Raw genomic sequence first — 21,797 nt, forward strand, 5'->3', positions numbered from 1 at the left:
TGTAAGGGTTTTCTTGTTTACACATTTTTCCTTTTTGTAAAAGGACTTTTGGTTCTATCTTAGCCAATTGGAAAGATAGGGAATTGTAAAGGTTACTCTTGATCGTTGAAAAAGAAAGAACAAATTAGTGGATTTGTTGGAAAATCCTTAGTGAGGAGCTAAGGTAGTGGATGTAGACTTAGTTGAGAAGTCAAACCATTAAAAATCTTTGTGCAAAATTGTCTATATTTTCTTTTTTCCTTACTCCCTAAACACAATTTGCCAATTCACCCCTCTTGGCATAATTTTCGGTTAATCTTTGAGCTTCGTAAATCCCAACACATACCTTAAAATTAGACTTAATATAAAAATAAATGCTTAAACTATACTCAAATTTAATTTTTGGTATCTAAAGAATTTTTCACTAAAATCTTATATGCAGATTTTATGTTATTTGTATCATCTGTTTCTTCTGCTTACAAGACAGAAAAAGGTAAACCCAAAATCTCCTTAAAAAGGCAACCATCCTCCCTAGATCTAAAGGGTTCCAGTGCTTACCTTCGATTGCCAGAGGATCAAGGAGGCTTTGAAGAAAAATCAGGTGGTTTATCTCCTTCCTCTCTATTTTCCTATTGGTCCTCGATTTGCTTTTGAGATTCAAATTTTACTTTGTGTGTTTGGGATTCAAATTTTAAACCAAATTTACCATTTTTATTAGAATTTTCTTGGTTAATTTGGATGTTACGTATCATTTGAAATTCTGGTTACTTGTTTTCCCCTCTTTACAGCAGTTTTGAGATCCAGATTTGTAGCTAATTGAAAATTTTGAAGATATTTTTTTGCTGACCTAATTCCCTTAGTGCTAATTGGATTTAGGGCTACTTGTTGTTTAATCTATTAGAAACAGACATTGGCAGTAAAGCAAATCTAAACCCTCCTCTATCTCTCTCACTTGTTTATAACCTTTGAAGTTGTCCAAAACCTGACACCCGTTTCACTATGGAGCATTGAGTAACCCGATTTTCATGATTTCTGGATTATTTAAGTAAGTTATAAATCCAATCATTGGTTTCTAGCTGTTGGCCTTAAGTTAAGTAAGATAATGTTAATTTGTCTTAAAATCCTATTAAGTAACCAACTAGGCTTCTTAGTACCCCTCAATTCTCTAGCGTTTTATTGGTGCATCTTCTGTCTTCTTTGGATTCCTTTTTCATAGTTCCTCATAGCTTCGGCTATATATGATTACTTGAGGTCATGTCCTTCTTTTAGATCCCATAGGGCGTATAAGGGGAGGGCTCGACAGAGTGGTGACAAGGAGATTAGACTTAGAGTTTGTTCGTTGAATGTAGGCACATTAAATGCTAGGCTGTTGGAGCTGACCGATGTACTTAGTAATAGGAAAATAGATTTTGCATGTATTCAGGAGACTACGTGGAAAGGAGCTCGCGCCAGAGAGTGTAATGGGTACAAGTTGTGGTATTCAGGCGTAGATAACGCTAGAAATATGGTGGGTATCTTGGTATCATCTAGGATCAAGGAAAATGTAGTTGAAGTTTGTAGATACCGGGATAGGATCATGATGTTTAAGGTTATTATAGAAGCAGAAGTGGTCAATGTCCTTTCAGTGTATGCCCACTCGTTGGCCTAGGGGAGGGGGAGAAACGTTGCTTCTGGGATCAGTTAGATGATGTACTTAGGAGCATTCTGGAGGACCAAAGAGTTTTCATAGGGGGAGACTTCAATGGTCATATAGGTAGTACAACCGATGGGTATGATGGTGTTCATGGGGGTTTCAGTTTTGGTAGTAGGAACGAGGAGGGGCGTACGTTGCTTGAATTTGTTACTGTACACGATATGGTGGTCATAAACTCCTTCTTTAACAAGAGAGATGTGAACTTGATTGGGTTCCATAGCGGGGGACATTGTACCCAAATCGACTACATCCTGGTTCAAAATCGGGATCGATGGGCTTGCATTGACTGTAAGGTGTTCCCTGAAGAGGCATGTGCATCACAACACAGATTGTTGGTTTTGGTGTTCCGCGTACGCCACGGGCGGAGCACTTATAGGAGGGCTAAACTTGGTAAACCTAGGATCCTTTAGAAGAACTTACATGGAGCGACAGCTGATGACTTTAGGAGTAAGGTTTTGTCTAAGGTTTTGGAACTACAAACTCAAATAATGCAGATATGTTATGAAAAAATATGGCAAATTTCATCAGAGATGTGGGAAAAAGCACCCTTGGATCGTAGACAGGGAAGGTCAAGGAACATAAAGAATCGTGGTAGTGGAACGACGAAGTCCAAACTAAGGTGAAGAAAAAGCAAACTTGCTTCAAGGAGTTTCTACAATGCAATGACGACGAAGAAAGATCGAGAGCTAAACAAAGATACAAGGAGGCAAAGCGGAAAGCCAAGAAAACGGTGGCTAAAGCAAATGATAAGGCATACGAGGAAATGTACAAGAGATTAGACACCAAGGAAGGACAAAACGACATCTTCAGGCTAGCAAAATCCAGGGAGAATAGGAAAAAGGATCTAGGTAGCTTTAGGTTTATTAAGGACAACAATGGTGTTCTTTTAGTGAAAGATTATGAGATTAAGAGGGTTTGGGGTAGTTACTTTTTTGGCTTATTTAATGATGGTGCCTCTCGCTGTAGAGATAGTACCGTTGATGGGACAACCAACCATCATACTACGGCCAATGATTGCCCTACAAGTATGATTGGGTTTGAGGAAGTCAAAATGGCTCTTAAAAAGATGGGGATGGACAAAGCAGTCGGTCCAGATCAAATTTCTACCACTGTGTGGTTGGCCCTAGGAGAAGAGGGAGTTAAGTGGTTGACCAACATCTTTAATATTACTTTTGAGACTTCCAAGATGCCAGAGGAGTGAAGAGAGTCTACGGTGATACCAATCTATAAGAATAAAGGATATCCCCAACATTGTGGCAACTACAGAGGTATTAAACTACTCAGCCATACCATGAAGCTATGGGAAATGATGATAGAGGCTAGGTTGAGACAGGTTACTAGGGTTTTGGAAAACCAATTTGGCTTTATGTCAGGCAGGTCTACTACGGAGGCGATCCATCTACTTCGACAGCTTATAGAGAAAAATAGGGAAAAAATAGAGATCTTCACATGGCGTTCATTGACCTTAAGAAGACGTATGATAACGTTCCCCGCGATACGATCTGGAAGACCTTGGAAACGAGATGGATCCCAGTTGCTTATATCCGGGTGATTCGTGATATGTACTGTAGATCTACTACATACGTCAGGACTACAGTTGGTGACACCAAGGCATTCTCGGTGGAAATCGGACTCCACCAGGGGTCGGCTCTTAGCCCTTACATCTACGCCTTATTTATGGACGACATCTATTGTGCGACACCAGACGGTGTTCCATGGTGTATGCTTTTCACTGATGACATTGTCCTAGTTGCTAAAACAAAAACTGAGCTGAATAGTAGACTGCTAACTGGAAGACTGCTTTGGAAGAAAAAGGTATAAGGATCAATATTGAAAAGACAGAGTATTTATGTTCAAACTTTAGTGGGAACCAAAATGATGTAGATGTAGAAGTATGCATAGAAGGACACGTTCTCCCCTCAAAGTGGAGGGTTGCTACTGGAGTTTTGTGTGATAAGAAGGTGCCTCTAAAACTTAAGGGAAAATTTTATAGAATGGCAATAAGACTAGCGCTGTTGTATGGATCAGAATGTTGGGTAATCAAGAAGGATCACGTAAGGAGGATGGAGGCCGTAGAAATGAGAATGATTCGATAGGCATGTGGTAGGACTCTGTGGGACATGACACCAAACACTGCTATTAGGATGTCCTTGGGGGTGGTGTCTATATCTGAAAAATTAAGGGAGGGAAGACTACGGTGGTTTGGACATGTCCTTAGGCGAAAACCGTCGGATGCGGTCAGGAGGGTAAAGTCGATTACAGTCGACGGTGCCAGAAGGAGATGACGACCAAGGCAGAAGTGAGAAGACTGCTTGAGATCTGATTTGAAGGATTTAGCCCTTACCGAGGACATGACCTCTGATAGGAAAGTATGGAGTCTTAAGACCATGGTAGCCGAGTAGTGCGGGTCACATTCATAGGGTGTATCATCTCTATCTTATTTTAATGCCTTTATAGAAATTTCCATGACTTCTACTTTTTATATGTTTATGTCATTGGAATTTATGAAGGCTTATAACTAGGGTAGCAGAGTAGTGTTGCCTTAGGTTAGGTTTTAACCCATTTGACTTTATTCTTTCTCGTAGCTTGCTATCGTTGACTTCTGCGTATACTGCTCTTCATGTTTCCTCTTTTTAAATTTAGTTGGGTCTTATGTTTCTGTCTATATGCAGAGATTTTTACTTAGAGATTTATTTGCAGGGATTACTTCCCATTACAGATGCACATATGAAGACTGCATATGAAAACTGTTCAACTATGTATTTATTTATTTATTTATTTATTTATGCATGCATTGCATTTTATCTTTATTTTTAATTTTCTGACTGCCGGAGGTCTTCCACGAAAGCTGCTCTCAACCTGGCGTTGGGGGTAGCCTACTACTCTACCTCCCCCTTACCCCATTGCATATGAGAATAGGGTTTTGTTGTTGTTGTAAAGAATTTTTCACTAAAAATAGGTGCATCAAGTTTTCTCTATTACGCTTTTAGGTGAATACCATTAAAAAAATCCATTAGGTGACAAATATGACGTCTAAATTTAAAAAAAAATATATATTTTTAAATAATATTTTAAGTATACGTTTAGGCATTAAAACGTTTTTCGAGACATTCTTTAGACAATTATTTTTATATTAAACCAAAAACTTATCATCTCATTCAATGATAAATCTAAATAATATTTGGATCGGAATTATAACAAAAATAAGAACCAAAGGATTTATCCATTAATTATGATTTATTTTTATGTTAATAAAATTTATTTTAACTTATATTCTACGTAAAATTTTTGTGTGCAAGTATAATAAATTTTTTGTTGACTCAAATGCCCCAACAATCGACTTTTAGGTGGGGTTTATTTTTACTGTACAAGCTCTTCAAACTACTTATGTCTGCGTCGCGCAGACCACGCCCAGACATTAGGCTTCGCAGACTGTTTGATTTTTAGAAGACATAAGCTCTTCAAACGTCAGCGCGAGCTCTTCTTGGTGCAGACTTGGTTTTATGTCTTCAAAGGTCTTCAAACCTCTTCAAGAACAATTATAAAATATAATTATTTATTAAAATAATTTTAAATAACTTAATAAGGTTATTTATTATAAAATAATTTATTTTAAAAATAATTTATTATAAAATAATTTATTTTAAAATAATTTATTATAAAATAATTTATTTTAAAATAATTTATTATAAAATAATTTATTATAAAATAATTTATTTTAAAATAAATTATTATAAAATAGGATTGATTTATTTTAAAAAATTTATTTTAAATAATTTATTAGTATGTGATTTATTTTAAAATAGGATTGATTTATTTTAAATAATTTATTAGTATGAATTGATTTATTTTAAAATATGGATTGATTTATTATTATAGTTGTATAAATTGATTAATTTTAAATAATTTATTAGTATGGATTGATTTACTTTAAAATATGGATTGATTTTTTAAATAATTTATTAGTATGGATTGATTTTTAAAATATTGATTTATTTTAAATAATTTATTAGTATGGATTGATTTATTTTAAATAATTTATTTGTATGGATTGATTTTTTAAAATATGGGATTTATTATTGTAGTTGTATGATTTATTTTAAAATATGGATTGATTTATTTTAAATAATTTATTAGTATGGATTGATTTATTTTAATAATTATTTGTATGGATGATTTATTTTAAAATATGGATTGATTTATTGTATTGTATGGATTGATTTAAAATATGGATTGATTTATTTTAAATAATTTATTTGTATGGATTGATTTATTTTAAATAATTTATTTATTTGTATGGATTGATTTATTTTAAAATATGGATTGATTTATTATTGTAGTTGTATGGATTGATTTATTTTAAATAATTTATTAGTATGAATTGATTTATTTTAAAATATAGATTGATTTATTTTAAATAATTTATTATTGTAGTTGTATGGATTATTTAAATTTCAGTATTGTAAAACTAAAATTATTTAAATCTCAGTATTGCAAAACTCTTTTAAGTTTAAAAAATCAGTTTATTTATATTTCAGTTCATTTTAGCAGTCTGCAGACATTAAAAAACAAACAATCTTCTTCTTGCAGACTGCAGACTTTTGGTCCACCTCTTCTACTGCAGATGCCTGCAGATGTGGTCCGCAGACTACAAACATTTTACCTCTGCAAAAACAAACACCACCTTAGTGATATTGAGGGCGACTATAACAAAAGTTAATCGGTCAATTAGACCAGGATCTTAGCTATTATTTGTTGATTTTTTTAACCCATTATTTGTTGATTCCATTGTGCATTTGTGGGACCAATTAAATGCTTCAAGATTAATAGAAACATCACAATTTTTTTTTTGATAGAAATTGGATAGGCCTCGTTAAAAACCCCCTTCTTAACCTCCATGTTACAACAATAACATGAAGGGCATAGGAAGGAGGAAAAGAGTGCCTAAAAATTCATTAATACCAGAATAATACATATTCATCCTAAGAAGTTTTGTTACAACATAAAACTTAAAAACCAAACACAGAACATAAAACCAACTCAATAATTGTGCAACCTAGCCAATAATCTAATATTCATCCTATTCCTTCTTTAGCTAGTTTATCCGCTTCACAATTAGCAGCTCTCAAAATATGCCTAACAATTACCCCTCTACTCCACTAATGCAGCAATGTCTTCACACCAACGGCTGGAACATAGTACATACACCCAGATTTTTAATCCATTTCAGTGCATTAAGGGAATCTGATTCCAATATGACCCTTGGAAATGAAACCAAAGATTTCTCCTCAATATATATCAGCCCTATTTTTATAGCTAATAGCTTTGAAAGTATAGGAGGAGCCCCCTAATCCTTTCGGAAAACGAACCCTGCTGCAACCCTTGAGCATCCCTTAATAATCCACCAATGCCTCCTTTATCCCACTCCTTAGACATCGCACCATCAACATTTAATTTAACGTAACCTAAGGGAGGAGCAGTCCAACACGAGGAAGAAATATAATCCTTCTTCATTCTTACCCCCAAATCAGCTATTTTAATATCACCCACTAGAGAATCAAAATTTATTTGCACATCATTGAATCTCGCGACAAACCATGATGCAATTCTAAAACGAACAAGGAAGAACAACAACGGGCCATCCACCTTTCCTTTCCCAAAAATAATATCATTTCTACATTTCCAAACCATCCAAAGCACCGCCCTAGGGATGAACTTCTAAATGGTGGATTTCGGGATTAAATCATTCCAAACGATTATGAAATCCAACAAAGTCTGAGGTGGCACAAAAGATACATTCCAAGATGACAAGAATCTATACCACAGGCCTCTGACAACCTCACAATGAACAAATAGGTGAGAAACCGACTCCACACACTTACCACACAAAGGACATAACGAGTCTTCAATCCTTGAAACTCCTCGCTTTATCAATTCCTCTCTAACTGCCACTCTCTGATGAGCAGCCTGCCAAACAAAAGTTTCGACTCGAGGAGGAGCAACCCCTGTCCATACAATATTGTCCCAAGTACCATCATCTTCCTCATTACCAGCCCAATCAAAATAGCACTTCACACAAGATTTAGCTGAAAAACAACCCTCACCATTCCCTGTCTAGACCCAACAGTCATCTTGCAAAGATGATAGAGAGGTAGAATTCAACAAGGACATAAGCTGCATCCACTATTCAACCTCCCAGTCCACCAAATTCCTCCTTGATTTAATGTCCCAGAAGCACCCTGAAGAAGAATTTTCCATGAATTCTGCAACTTTGCCCCCTTTATTCAGTGATAGAACAAAGATCCTTGGGAACCTAACTTTTAAAGGGAACGAACCCAACCAAGAATCATGCCAAAATTACACTGTCTCTCCATACCCCATCTTCAAACACAAATTCTTCCTTATACAGTCCCCGAAATAATCATTAGAAAAGAAATTATTAATTATTCCTTTCCAAATCCAAGATGCCCGATTAGACAAAGAATTCGTAATTAAGCATGTATTAAAGTCTAAATTATACACGCAACACACAACTTTTTTCCACCACGAATTCTTCTCTGATGCAAATTTCCATACCCATTTACCCAAAAGAGCTCTATTTAGAAGTGCCAAATTCGGAATTCCCAAACCCCCCAACCTCTTCGGCTTGCATACTAACTTCCAATTCAGCCAATGAATATTCCTCTTATCTGCCGAACCGCCCCAAAGAAAGGCTGCCATTATGGAATTCAATCTCTTAACCACACCAATTGGAATTCTAAAAGGGAGAGAAAATAAGTCGGAAGAGAGCACAAAACTGACTTCACTAAAACTGACCTACCAGCTAAAGATAAGGATTAGCCTTCCAACCAGCCAATTTAGAATAAAATCTCTGGACTATTGGTTCCCACAATACTGCAGAATTCCTCTTAGATCCCAAGGGTAATCCTAAATATTATGTTGGAAAAAATCCCACTGTGCAGCCAATTTCCACTGCCCAACTTGCTAACTCATCTAGATCCACATTAATACCAAAGATTTTACTCTTAGATAAATTCAATTGCAAACTTGTCATCAATTCAAAAATTAACAGCACCCTTCTGACATTCTTCAAGTCTCGAACAGTAGCCTTGCTAAAGATAATGAGGTCATCCGCAAATTGCAAATGTGATAGCATAAACAACCTCTATTGATTTCCTAACTCAAAGCCCGAAAACAGCCCTATCTCCACTGCTTTAGCCAACATCAAATGAAGCAACTCTCCAACCAAATTAAACAACATTGGAGATAATGAACATCCATGTCGGAGACCTCTTGCTGTTTTAAATTTTTCTGTCGGTGACCCATTAACGAGAAATGAAATTATGGCTGTTGAAATGCATTGATTAATCCACGAAGACCACTTATCCCTAAACCCCATTTTGCACATTATTTTCATCAATATAGCCCAATCCACATAATCATAAGCTCTTTTAAAATCTACTTTAAATACGACCCCCTTCAACCCCTTTTTCCTCCAATAATCGATACCCACATTTGCAATAAACGAGCAGTCCATAATCTGTCTTCCCGGTATAAACGCAAATTGCGAGGGGCTAATAATTTCATTTATACAAAGGCTTAACCTTATAGCTAGAACCTTAGAAAGAATTTTATATAATCCTCCAACAAGGCTAATTGGCCTAAAATCTTGTAGCTCCTCCGGATTCACCCTCTTTGGAATGAGAGAGATAAAAGAATGGTTTACCTCCGAGTCTCATACCTTCCCTTGATGAAAATCTCTAAAAAACAGCACCAAGTCTTCTTTCAAATTTCCCCAAAACTTCTTGAAAAATCCTAAATTCAGACCATCTGGGCCTGGTACTTTATTGCTGTCCAAATGCGCAATTGCTTACCAAATTTCTTCTTCAGAAAATGTATTTTCAAGAGCCCTGTTTTGATCTAATGAAAGTTTTAAAAACTCCAAATCCAATTCCTTCACAACCAAGGTATCTTTTTGGTTGAACACCCATTGGAAAAAATCCTTCACTGATTTTTTAAGTAAAATAGGATCCGAAATAACATTATTGTTCACAATTAGAGACTTGATCCTATTCATCCTTCCTCTCGCTCCTGCAATTTGGTGGAAAAATCTTGTGTTCTTATCTCCTTCCAAACCCCACTTCATTCTTGATTTCTGCAACCAAATCAATTCTTCTTTCTTGTACAAATCCCATAATTCTTTCTTCGCTTCCACTAAAACCTTCATAGAAACCAAAGAACTACCTTTTTGTAAATCCAATTCCATCTCCTGAATTTCATTCTCAAGGCTGTTAATCTTTGCAGGAAACTGAAGATAACTTTTACTAGACCATCTTTTGACTGCCCCTTTGACTCCCATCAACAGATTAGTAATGTCATTATTTTTTCCCTGTTTTCAAAAATTCTGCAATTCCTCCTCCATCATCTCGCTAAAACCAGCCTCTTCCACTACATAATTAAACAGCCTAAATGGTTTGTGACCCCAGTTAATTTCATAATTTTCCAGCAGAATCATATTGTGGTCCGAAATAGACCTCGGCTATAAGGTTTGAATAATCTTGGGAAACATTGATAGGAACCTGTGATTAACCAGAAAACGATCCAATCTGATATACGTAGGTTCTTCCCTGTTATTGCACCAAGTATAACGACCTCCTGACAACGGTAAATCAACCACATTTTCTTTATACACAAAATCTCTGAATAATCCCAATGAAACCGAATTTACAGCACCACCTACTTTCTCCTCATGTGCTAGAACTGCATTAAAATCCCCTCCTAAACAGACCTGGCCATTCACAGTCTCCACAAAGTCCAAAAGCTCTCTAAAAAATTGCTCCTTTTCTGACTCCACACTTGGACCATACACATTTATAAAACAGCAAGCCTCTGAATCCCCTTCAAAAGAGCCCATAATTGCCGTGAATCTCTGTTGTGTAAATTCTTGCTGCACTACAAACTCTTTCTCATTCCATAATGTTATTATTCCTCCAGCAGAACCTTCAGCTAGAGAAACTAACGAACCTGTTAAGAATTTTCCTCCCATTTTCCTCAGGACAGAATTCCTCACGACTTCCAATTTCGACTACTGTACAAATAAAATTAAAGGTTTCTTCTCATCAATAAACTTCCTAACAGCTCTAGCTTTTTACTCCTACCCAAACCCCTAACATTCTAAGACATTATCTTCCAATTAATCATCATTCTCAATCAACAACCTTATTAGGCTTATCCCCTTAACTTCCCCCATTCAACTCTCTCCCCTTTACTGAGGAAACTGCCTTTTTCATGAATGCTTTCCCCCCCCCTCTGAATGTAACTCCCATTAACTTACTCACATTCCAACACTCTAATGCCTCTACCTCTCCCTCAATCTCATCTTGACATACATGATCTGAAGTTGTACTAGCACAACTCTTCACTCCCCCCTTCTTGATCTCGAATAGACATGATTACATAATCCTCTTTCCGATTTACTGACGGCAACATTCTTGCTGGAAATTCTGGGTTGGAACGAGAGGACAGTCCCTGACTGAACAGCAGGCTGAAACTTCTCTGCTATATTATTTGATACTGAACCATGAGAAACAATACTAGTTCTAATACCCTCTTTATTCAGCCCATTCTTCCCCATAGTTTGCAGGCATGTTTGCAGCCCATTATCCCTGTCAACATTGTCAAGCTCTATAAATCACCTAACCTTCGTTGAATTCCTGGCTCAATCGGTGGGTGGGGACAACTCCTACAGTTTGTCAAACCCTCACATAAGTCAACAAAAGACATATTTTTTGAATCTTTATTCAAATTCAAACGCTCCTCAAAAGCTGAGCTTTTTCGTAGTGGGGAATCTTGTACCCATGCCTCCACCCTTTCTTGTGAATCTGACAAATCCTGAAATCCCACTTGTTCTGCCTGTCTCGAATGAATATTTTCCTGGCTCCGAAAGAATTATCTTTCCATGGATCTTCTTCAGAAATATCTCCACCAAGTCTGTTAATTCAGGGAAAAAATCCTCAGAATATTCAACCTTTATTTTGGTACAAAACTTCCTCCCATACGTATTAATAATAACATGTTCTGGAATATCAAATGGACTTTGGACCCTAAACAGTATCTGAGCAACTCTACAGTCCGCTCTTTGAGCAGTTTCTTCCTTAATCTTCACTAGCTTGCCCCATTTGGATGCCAAACTGGAAAAGAAAGGAACTGACCAATAGTTTAGAGGCACTCCTATCATGGAGATCGCACAATAAGCTAAGGGAATAATCCCATCATCCGAAACAGGTTCCAGTCTTTCAAACCAGAAAGACAAAGCATCCCACCTCTCTTCCAGCGCAGTTTTCATCTCCTTCTCCGACGGAAAAACTACCAGGCAAGCGTTCTTTGCAAAACCCCACCTTATCACCATATCTTTGAAACCATCATTCCAAATGACCTTTTGCACGAACTCCACTTTAAAAAGTTCCTTGTGAATCCCAGTCAGGGAAGATTTCAGCCAAACCCTTTCCTCCACCGTCATAAAAAATTCCAAAGGCTTTCTAACCTCCTTCAAGTTACTATGATTGTTCTGTTTAACACCCTCTTGATCTTTGTTCACCCCTACTAGCGTCTCTTTATATGTCCTTCCATCAAGAAACCTTTTTAACAGATCTGTCTTCCCCACCACTTCCACTGAAGATGGATGCATTCCTCCCTTCACCACTCCTCCTTCAGCACTATCAACACCCTCTCTTCTAACACCTACCCGACTCCTCGACCCAGATACCTTCTCATATTTTTCTACTACCACTGTTATTCTTCTCCCATCCAGCATAACATTGTTCATCTTATCCACTGCATTGTGCAGATCCTCCTTACTTGCAAAATGAACAAATGCAAAAGTACACACTTTATATTTTGGTCTCTTATTAATAAAAGGAATGAACACCTTAATAACTTTGCCATGATAACTAAAACATTTCCATAATGCAGTTCGATGCACTCTCCTACTGAGATTATCAACGAACGCTGACCATGGACCTCCTCCTTGGACTTCACTGACTTTGCCTACAGAAAACTTGCCTTTCGAAATCTCACTCTCTCTCTAACTAACTCTCTCTCTCATATTTCTAATATGACTACAATTAAATTGCTCGACGGATCACTTCAGAAACATCACAATTATATGCCCGTTCTATGCTTATCTACTTTACATAGTTATATATCACCAAAAAATATGAACTACGTAGTTATATAATTTTTCAATTAATTTTTTTTTTTTTGCAAAAAAATAACTCTTGAGTTTTTATAAAGATGTATTATGATTATAAAGTACTATGATAATAAATAGAAACAAACACAAAATTTAATATTAAAAAGTGAATTTATAAAGTTTTAAATGGTAAAATTAATTATTAATAAAAATATAATTAAAATATATAAAAATTTAAAAATTTTAAAAGAATCGGTTGTTTTTATCCATCCATTTGATCCATCGTTGATGTTGGAATACTTAGGCCAATATATATATGATTTACTAAACATATTTAATTTGAAATTAAACTCAAGTTTATCGACACCATATTACCAAAAAAATTGAATTAATTAGAATTATGTTATCTCCCATATTCATATAGATGTGAGAAATGAAGATTGCCAAACAACGTATTAATTATGTCTTTGACAAATAACATTGGAAAGGAATATTTCTGGTTGGTCAAATACAACCTGGGTTTTAGTCAAAGGAGGGAGGGATACAGATACAGTCAGACAGCAATTGCCAATTGATTTGGGATTGGTCGATTGGGTTGAAGAAAATTAACGGTCTTATCCACATCTTTCCTAATTTAATCCTTTTTAGCCATCAAATCTAATCCTAATCCACTTGAGATGTTAGGTTGTTCATGATTAAACTTATAAGAGCAATTAATTAGCTATATGACACTCAATATTATCAGAAAAATCTATTATTGTGTAATAAATACCAATACAATAAGACTTAACTAGAGTGTTAAAAAATACCCGATCCGACCCGACTATCCAATTTAAAATTACCGAATATTTATATTGAAAATACCTGAATTTACGGGTCGGGTGCCCGGCCCGATTAACAACTTGTGAGAAGTAAACAAGTTAATGCATTGGAGTTCTAGAAATCAATGATTTTGCATTGTGGTTCTTGGTAAATGTTGTGAATGGTTGATAGTAGTTTTTTTTTTTTTTGTGTGCTGTCAATCAATTAATTAATTAAATTGCAAGTTTATTCTTCAGTCTGTTGTGAAGTCTACTAATTCATGCAAAGTTTATTTTTTAAGTTTATAATTTGAATTTTATAATCGGGTATCCGGTTACTACGGGCCCAAAATTTAGTACAAAAAATTTCGGGTATCCAGAATTTCAGATACCTGAAAAGACGGGAGCCCAAAATTTCAAATAACCGAAAGTACGGTTGCCCGGATATGAACACCTAGCCATAACCCATGATTAGGGATGGCAAGCAGGTACAATTTCGTGGATTCCGCACCGTATCCGCTCTAATTGGGGCGGGATAGGTATAATTTTAGTGGGTAGTGGGCGGGTGTGGATTTAGAAAGTGGTACCCATCGCGGGTAGTGGGCGGGTAATGGGTTTGAGACCTTACCCGCCCCGCATCCACCCGCCCCGCATCCGCCCTCCCCACATCCGCCCGCCCAACTAAATATCCATTAAATTTTGGACCATTCTGAATTTAGGTGTAATTTTAAGAGACTAATTTATAAATCCTAATTTGTATAAGATATAACTTGTAATTTAACCAAGTATTAGGGATAAGTTTATGCATAATTTTTTTTCTTTCAAACCTCTTGTCTTCACTCTCCAGCTTTTTCATGTATGTTTCTTCCCTTTTACTTGAAATTTATTTTGTAAGAGTCATTTCCGTAGTATTTTCGTTTAAAAGCTCCTCTGCATTAGTTTTAAGAGTTTAATTTTTATTTGCTCATAGCAGGTACAATTTCGTGGATTCCGCACCGTATCCGCTCTAATTGGGGCGGGATAGGTATAATTTTAGTGGGTAGTGGGCGGGTGTGGATTTAGAAAGTGGTACCCATCGCGGGTAGTGGGCGGGTAATGGGTTTGAGACCTTACCCGCCCCGCATCCACCCGCCCCGCATCCGCCCTCCCCACATCCGCCCGCCCAACTAAATATCCATTAAATTTTGGACCATTCTGAATTTAGGTGTAATTTTAAGAGACTAATTTATAAATCCTAATATTGTATAAGATATAACTTGTAATTTAACCAAGTATTAGGGATAAGTTTATGCATAATTTTTTTTCTTTCAAACCTCTTGTCTTCACTCTCCAGCTTTTTCATGTATGTTTCTTCCCTTTTTACTTGAAATTTAATTTTTGTAAGAGTCATTTCCGTAGTCATTTCGTTTTAAGCTCCTCTGCATTTAGTTTTAAGAGTTTAATTTTTATTTGCTCATACTGATTTTATTTTTTTTAGATTCATCTTAATGTTTGTTTTAAGCTTAATTTCTTAATGTTCTACAAATCAATATCTTGTGACTGAGCACCCACGTTTTTGGCTAACAGAGTCAGATCGTTGCTTCTCAAATCTCTATTTTTAACGCCACTGAATAGAATTAAGTGTTTCACATGTGCTTCACAAACCTCCATTTTTAACGCCATTGAAACTGACTTTTTCAAATTCAAATTTCAACCGAGTATTTTGTAATACTGGTGTTTTATTATGGTGTTTTATGAGAATGATGATTGTAATACTGGAGTATCAGATGTCACAAGTATTGCTTGAAATTTTAGAATGTTGTGCCAAAGAACAAAAACATTATGTGTTTGTCATTTATGTTTCTAGACTTTAATTATGTCTTTTATTATGATGTTTTATGTACTTTAAGATCTATATTAACACTTAACTCAGATAATCATTAGTTTATTTTATTATGTTTCTTAATAGATGTGTTTGTTTTATGTTTGTTGCTTATGTATAACTTAAGTTTGTTGTCAGGCGGGTTTAGCCGGGTACTTCTCCAGTGGGTAGTGGGTGTGGGGATGGATTTGAGAATGTACCCGCGTGGACGGGTGTGGATTTGAAAATTTTTACCCATCATGGGTGGTGGGCGGGTGGTGGATTGAAAAATATTAGGTGGGTATGGGGATGGGAGGGAGTATCCGCACCCGACCCACCCGTTTGCCATCCCTACCCATGATTATGTAAACATTAAAGCTCCCATTTTACAGTAAAGTATACTCTGCTTCACTTGATCATGGAATTATTTATTTTTAACAAAGAAAACATGAACAGAAATAAACATAAAAATAAAGGGATTTCAAAACAACTAAAATGAGACACAGTCGGAGCAACCCATCAAAGCTCCTGCTCCATCACCACCGCTAGAATAATTCCAGTACTACACAACTCAAGGTGGTCCGGTGCGGCGGCGCCGTCCTGTAAACGTACGGGCTCGGTTCATACCCAGGGTGTTCCTCCTACCCAGATTCTGACAATTAAACCTTTCGAAAGCGTTCCTCATCTGAGGGTCATTTTCAACCTCCAAGAGACAATCAAGAACCCACAGATCATCGAGGGTATTGGCTAGAAACCGTAGCTCCAACTCTTCCCTAATCCTCCGGTTTTGCTCCTCCATCTCGGCAGCCGCAACTTGTGATGCTATCAGTGACTGCATCACGCGCCGGTTAACCCTTTCTCTTCCTTTCCAATCTAGCCCTCATAGCTCTCAGGCCACGACCCTGTTTGCACAATCCACAAGCATGCACGCTTTCAAGACTCATAAGTCATAAAAATAAGTTTAATTTTACAAGAAAAGCTTATATGTAAGCGAAAAGAGTTGTACTGACTTTCTTGAAGCAAAAACACTTGGCAAAAATCGAAATTTTAGCTCAAGTTTACGGCTTACGAGAACCATTGAAACTAAAGTGAAAAAGAAATTTGACCTTGGTGTACAGGCGACCCAGCCAAAAATGGTGAAACCGAAATCCCGTCATTGGAGAAATGTTCAATTAGAGTAAAGCTAAAACGTGGAAAGAGAGCTTCGAATTTTTGGGAGGGGAAAGGGTTTTGTGCTAGAGAGAGTGATGAGATAGAGGAAAGAGGAATGGCAAGGGCTGGAATTAGAGCTTGAAACCTCAGCCTTTTGCACTAATCTTGTTGAATGGAGAGAGGGGTCGTGCTTGTTCGGCTTAAGTGCAAGGGTGCTCGCTCTCCCTTTGTAACCACCGCTCTTTTTACTATTATCGAACGTACAATTGCGCGCGGGTTTGAAAGTCTTATCCCTTCATGTGGAAGGTTACAATTTCATTGGTCTAAAAAACAAAAAACAAAAAAACTAAATTTAAATCCTATAATTCTTGCTCAAAATTAGAATTTTTTTACTAAAAGATACCCCTGTCAAATAATTATTTTTTTAATGTAACACTATCAAAGATTAATTCTCAATCTGAAATTTATTTCTGCCAGTAATAAGATTTTTTTTATAAAAAGTGTTCTAACGAGGTGGCATTCGAGTCAGTAAAGACGTTTTCCATAAAAACATCTTTTTCTTAGGTGGTTATCCAACAACAAAAAATGTATTTTTAATGAAATACAATAAAATTATTAAATATAAAGTTACAAAATAAAATTTGGATATAAAATTAAATATTTAATTCAAAAATTTTAATTTCAAAATATTTATACATTTAATAAATTTTTGACATCAAACTTAATACAACATTAGAAAAAAATAAAATCGACCATGCCTTCTTTCCATACCGTCGTAACCGTTTTTCGCCCGGGTGGGGAAAAACCAGTACGATTTAGGGGTTTTTCTTTGAAAAGATTTTGAAATATGAGGAGTCGCCACCAATCATTTTAAGATACGATTGGAACACCATAAAAATCGGGTGATTTTAATAGATTATTTTATTTTACCAAAATATTGAGTTTTGGGGTCTGTAAAAATTCAGAAAATCAGGCTCGGGAGTCGGTTATGCGTGGGGAAGGGTTAGCACCCCCACAACGCCCATAAATTGGTACCTATTTGATTACCCTATTTTGAAATTTGGAAAATTTGAGTTAGAAGTTTTATTTAATTTAGAAGTTACTATGGATGCAAAGTTGAAGAGGATTTCATACCTCCCCCTTAGAGCGCAAGGTTCTTAACCTTGAGGTCGTGGGATCGAGTCTCACGGAGGGCATTTCATAATTCGGAGGTCTCTCACGGAAGTTGCTCTTAACCTGGTGTTGGGGGCAGCCTATTATCCTACCTCCCCCTTACCCCATTACATATGAGAATAAGGGTCAGCTAATTTATGGATGCAAAGTTGAAGAGGGTGCTTGTTTATTAAAGCCAATAGTGTTCGCCCCCTAGCATGAATGTGGGAGATCAACTATTATGCCCAATAACCATACATTGCCAAGATTTTAAGAAATCATGATGCGATATTAAAAAAGATGTCGACCTACTTCGGGAATCACTAGTAGTCACCCCCTGAGCATACTTGCGGGAGATATATCATTGATTCCTTGGTAAATCAACATTACCTTAGTTGTTAAATAGAAATGCAATCAAATAATCAATTATGTCAACCTAATTATGCTAGGTAATTAATTAAGGCTCTCCCGAACTTTATGTGTCAAATTATGAAGCTTAGAGAGCCTAAAGGTTTAGACCTAAAAAATGGAGGTTCTAATATTAACCCTAATTAATTTAAACTAATTATTGGATCGAATAATTGAGATGGTCCCTTGAGCATGAAGACTAGGGCCAACTCAAATTACTCCATAAATTAAAAGACTAGAGTGAAATCTAACCTAAAGTAGAGGTTCTAATTAAAAACCTAATCAATTACGTTAAGAGAACACCTAATTAAAAGTCTAAGGGCTCAAGTGAAAAGAATCTTGATATAAAGGGCTAAACCTGAAGTATAAGGTTCTAATTAATGAATATATTAAGAGAAACCTAAATCTAAAAGTTCAATCTGCAAAGTTAAAAATCTAGGATTAAATTAAAATAAAATAAGAAACATAAATTGAAAAAATTGCAAACATGGATAAATAAGAAATTAAAGGATTAATAAAAAATGGGAAATTAAAACAAATTATCAAATTTCCCATTAAGATGTAAATTAACAATAATTAAAGTCTCAAATTCAAAATAAAAAAATTAGTGGCTAAATTGATATGAAATAAAGTCAAACATCATATTCACTAAGGATAAAAACATGCAAACAGGGACTAACATGCAACGAAAATAAAATTCAATAGCCAAATAAACAAAAAAACAATAATCTTAAATTAGTGTCTAAATTAAAAAGTAGTTAAAATTAAGCATAAAAAATAAGAATTATGAAAGTGACCAGAATATAAAAACATGCCTAAATAAGAGGGACCAAAACACATTTTCCATTTTAAACCTAGAAAACTAAAGAATAAACATAAAAGGAAAAATAATACAATTAGGGCACCAAATTTAAAATAAAATAAACAAGCTTAAGATCAAGGACTATGATGCAAAAATACAGTACATGGGCTACAACACGAATAAACCATGAATGTAATTATGGAAAAACTAAAGAATAAACATAAAAGGAAAAATCATGCAATTAGGGCACCAAAATTTAAAATAAAATAAACAAGCTTAAGATCAAGGACTATAATACAAAAGTACAACAAAAGTACTGGGGCTACAACACGAATAAACCATGAATGAAATTATGGATAAACAATAAACAAAAAAGGTAAAATAACAACATAAGGACATGAATATCGAATTAAAATAAAAAAAATAGATGGGTGACCATTTTGTAAAAATGTGGATAACCATGGGGTACATGAAAGTAAAGAAACCAAATATTAATAATGAGAAATAAAAAGGGAAAAATATCAAAATCAGGATAAAGATCGAAATTAATTAACAAATTGATCACAAAACAAATGACCAAATTGAAAATGGGAGAAAATAGCGATGGCTACATGCGTGATTAGACCACCGAGTCCAAAACGCATGGGATTTGGGTAAAACGATATCGTTTGGATCTGGTTAAAAAACCCCCTTTTCCTTTCTTTTTCTTCATTTTTTCTTTTTCACTCTCTCTCCTCCCATAAAATACTATTCCATCTCTCTAGCAACTTGGGAAAGCACCGCCACCACCCATCGTCCGCTGCCGCGTCGGTCATCGTCATCAATGGTCAATTGGGCCTAAAAATTTAGGGATGTCTCTCCTTGACACGGTGGTCACAGATCCGGGATCGGTTTTGTGAAAAATAACCCCCAATGCCATGAAATAGGTCGAGAATCTCTCGGCTTCCAACTCTTCAATCTCTGACGTCTACCGTTGGATTGTGGTGATCTCAGAGTATGTTTTTCCCCTCGGTCTTCTCCTTCAGTTGACCATTCAGATTTATCGTCCGACCACCAGAGCTCCATAGTTGAACACTCGAAGGTAAGCTCTCTTTTTTAGTTTGGTTCTACTCCAGATTTGCTCTTTTTTTCCGATCTTTTTTGTTTATTGTTATGATTACTTCCTCTTTGTTTTTTTTTGGATCTGGTTTCCTTCCCTCTTGGTCTTCTTTTTTTCCTCAAATTTGCTTTCCTTTTTTTCTTCGTTTTCTCTCTCTCGATTGGTTTCAATATCTCTTTATCTTCTCTTGGCTGCTCCTGATTGATGGGTTTGGTGATGTTTGGTTAGGCAAAGATGACAGATCTGGATTTTTAGGTTGTTAGGTTGATTTTTTTTATTAAATTTGATTGATTGATTTTTTATTTGATTTTTTTTCTTTTTGGTTTGGTGAAATAGGGGATTCGGTCAGGCCGAGGTGATCGGCAGTGTAGCTTCTCGGTTGTGGGCGACGACAGTAGTGGCAGTGTAAGGTTAGGGTTAGCTAGGTTAGGGTTTAAGTTGGGCTTATAATTTGGTTTGGGCCTGGGTTGTTGGGTTTGTTTTGGTTGGGCCGGTTCTTAGGCCTATTTCCTTATAATGGGCTGCGTAAATATAATAATAATAATATATAGCCCGAAAAAATGGTGATTACAGTTGCCCCTCTTTGCTCATTGTTATGGAAAGGGAATGCAGCAAAGATATAAAGCACAATAATTTCGGCTTAGTCATTGTTCTTCTATCAGCAAGTTCTTCTCATTATGAACTCTTAGATGGGGATGCTAATCCACCTTCTTCTATGATGGATGAGATCCAATTGAAAAAATTATTCTCGTTATGAATTTCTTCTCTCGGAAACGTTAACCTAACTCCTTATGTGATGGAATTAAACATAGTGTTGGTGTTGATCCAACTCCTTATGCGATGGAATTGAGAGTGTTGAATAAGTTATTCTCATTATGAACTTATTCATTGGAATTATTAATCAATCTCGAGTGAGGTGTTGCCGATCCAACTCCATATGTGATGAATCGAGCAGGAAAAGTAATGCTTATCTAATTTCTTATGTGATGGAATCGAGTTAAGGTTGAACAAGTTCTTCTCATTATGAACTTTTTCTCCCTCATCAGATGAATTATTCTCATTACGAACTCTTCTATTGAAAATGTTGATCCACTCCTTCTGTGATGGAATCGAGTGAAATGGTGTACAAGTTTGTCTCATTAGGAACTTCTTCATTGGAAATATTGATCTACCTCATTCTGTGATGGAATCGAGCAAAGGTTGAAAAAGTTATTCTCATTATGAACTTCTTCTCCCTCATCGGATAAGTTTTTCTCATTACGAACCATTCCATTGGAAATATTGATCCACCTCTTTCTGTGATGGAATTGAGTGAAATGGTGATATTGATCCAACTTCTTATATGATGGAATCGAGAAAAGTGCTGGTACTGATCCAACTCATTATGTGATGAATCGAGATGAGGTTGAACAAATACTTCTCATTATGAACTTCTCCCTCATTAAATGAGTTCTTCTCATTACGAACCCTTCCTCAGAAATGTTTGATATGTCCTCTCTTTGAATAATTTTACCTGTAAAAGATCATTATGTGTTATTGATATGTATGCACAAAATCATGAGATAAAATCTTTTTTGACTCTTTTAATTTCTGTCAGATATTTAAAACTTGATGAAAAATAAATGTTTATGCTCTTATTTTGCAAATTCTTAAATATGCATACATGATTTCATTTTAGTGT

General features: G+C 35.8%; 1 long non-coding RNA gene across 1 annotated transcript; it reads right to left on the reverse strand.

The window, feature by feature from the left end:
- Positions 1-882: 882 nt before the first annotated feature.
- On the reverse strand, positions 883-21,593 carry LOC120189720. The gene is made up of 4 exons (XR_005522550.1): positions 21,584-21,593; positions 17,876-17,885; positions 12,765-12,767; positions 883-1,011 (listed from the first exon to the last, which is right to left on the reverse strand). It is a non-coding gene; the product is annotated as an uncharacterized LOC120189720 (long non-coding RNA).
- Between the last annotated feature and the right edge of the window lie 204 nt (positions 21,594-21,797).

This window comes from Hibiscus syriacus, unplaced genomic scaffold, assembly GCF_006381635.1.
Source record: "Hibiscus syriacus cultivar Baekdansim isolate YM2019G1 unplaced genomic scaffold, ASM638163v2 tig00116959_pilon, whole genome shotgun sequence".
Classification (NCBI taxonomy): domain Eukaryota; kingdom Viridiplantae; phylum Streptophyta; class Magnoliopsida; order Malvales; family Malvaceae; genus Hibiscus; species Hibiscus syriacus.